The following is a 2,240-nucleotide window of genomic DNA, read 5'->3' on the forward strand; positions in this document are numbered from 1 at the left end:
ACCAACACCTAGGGCAGTTCCAGCAGATGGTTGGAGGGGCGGTTGCCCAGGAGCCTGAACAGCCAGCACTCCCGGCAGTTGTCTGGGAAGACCCGGGTGAACCTGGGAGCTGTCCTTTAACCACAGGTCAGCATGGGCAGGCGTTGGGGCACGATGTGGAGATACTGGGTCAGCACAGATTTCCACTGATAGCACAGGCAGGTGGTGGGTGGCTGCCAGCACAGGAACATCGTCACCGGCATTGTGACGGCTTTATATGGTGACGGGCTTCCCACCCCAGAGCCGTGGCGATCACTGTGAGGTAGACAGAGGTCGAGTCGCTGCGGTGCACCTGACGTTCATCTTGTCTGTCAGCTGCACGTTATAACCAACAAAGGTGCTGCACCGTGTCCCTCCCAGTGGGTCACCTCGGCTGCCCTTCCTGAGGGTGCTGCCTGCAGGTGGGGTGCTGGACGTCTCTTCACAGGCCCAGAGGGCCGGGGTGGAGGACTGGAACGCGAGGCTTCCCTCGTGCTTGGGCTGGTGCAGAGCTTCTCACCCTTCCCCCTGAATTCTGAGGACCACAGCCTGGTGCGCAGCTTGAAGGACCCCCCGGGAGAGGCAAGCTCCTTTCCACGTAGCTCAGTGGTTTTAAACAATTGTCCACCACAGGCGTCTACCAGTGGTTCTCAACCTTCTGGCCCTTTAAATACAGTTCCTCGTGTTGTGACCCAACCATAAGATTATTTTCGTTGCTACTTCATAACTGTAATGCTGCTACTGTTATGAATCGTCATGTAAATACCTGATATGCAGGATGGTCTCAGGCGACCCCTGTGAAAGGGTCGTTCGACCGCCAAAGGGGTCGCGACCCACAGGTTGAGAACCGCTGGTCTAGACGCAAGCGCCGACCTTCCCCACACGCCACGCGCGTCTGCAAAAAAAAAGTTTTCCCGAAGTGGCAGCCTTGACCAACTTTAAGATCATTTTTCGTGAGAGTTTTCAGCTGAAAATATTCAAGAACACCCGAATTGTAATATATTTATTTTTATAATATCCATTGCAAATTGATTTTTTAAATTAAATTCAAAATATCGTGGTGTGTGGGGATGGTTTCCGTTTTGGACGCGACGGGTGGCAGTTAACTGGTTAAGAAAAACGAGGTCAGCGTGCCATTCCATTCATTTCAGATACTCTGTCTGCCCAGAGTCTGACCAGCCTGCACAGAAGCTGCCAAGGAGGGTCAGGGAGCCGCCCCCACCGTCCCTCCCAGCTCTGGAGTCCTGGCCAGTCACCCCGTCGGGGAGAAGGGGCTGGAGGTCACAGGGGCCCTTCCAGCCCCACAGTCCCGTGGTTCTAGGATGAGTGGAGGCTGTGGGTGCAGCGAGGAGTGGAAGGGGTGTTGTCTCCGGGTTCTGGGACTATGTTTTCCGCTGCCACGTCTGCCAGTGCTCGGTGCTACCGAATGATTCTCCTTCCTCTGTCACTGGCAGGCCGGGGGCGAGCTCCTCACCCTCGGAGCCGCCTGCCTTCCTCAGCGTTCTCCGGGGTCTTGAGAGAATGTTTGTACAGATTGGCACAGTTCAGCGCCTTCTTTAGTTCTGTCTGCATTCTAGTCCTTCGGAGGCTGGCTCCTACCCACTTTTTAAAATTTTTATTTTTTATTTTATTGAGACATTTTGTAGAGAATTTTTAGGTTCACAGCATAGTTGGACAGAAGTCCCACATCACCGCCTGCGCCCACATGTCCAGCCTCCCCATTGCCATCACCCCCGGAGTCGCAGCATCTATTACGCCGATAAACCTGCACACACGGCACATTCCCGGAGCCCGGCGTGTGCATTGGGCTCACTCGGGGTTGCACGCTCCGGGTTGGACAGATGCAATGACACGTACCCCCCACGGCCATCACACAGTCGTGTCCTGCCCTGAAAATCCCTGCGCCACCTGCTCCTCCCTCCTCCCAAGCCTCTGGCCGCCATGGGACTTTTCCTGTCTCTGGTTTTGCCTTTTCCAGAGGTGATCGGAGTTGAAATCATACAGGATGTAGCTTTCAGACCGTCGTCTTTCACTTAACATGCACGTAGGGTCCTCCATGTCTCTCCTGGCGTGATCATGTCTTCATCGCGTTGAGTAGTCACAGTCCATGTGTGCCCGTCACTGAAGGTTGGTTCGAGTTCGACAGATACGAATGAAGTTGCCGTGTGCACATTTCTGTGTGGGCTTGTGTGTGGAGCTCCTCTGGGTAAATACTGGGGAGC

This window comes from Myotis brandtii, unplaced genomic scaffold, assembly GCF_000412655.1.
Source record: "Myotis brandtii unplaced genomic scaffold, ASM41265v1 scaffold743, whole genome shotgun sequence".
Lineage (NCBI taxonomy): Eukaryota > Metazoa > Chordata > Mammalia > Chiroptera > Vespertilionidae > Myotis > Myotis brandtii.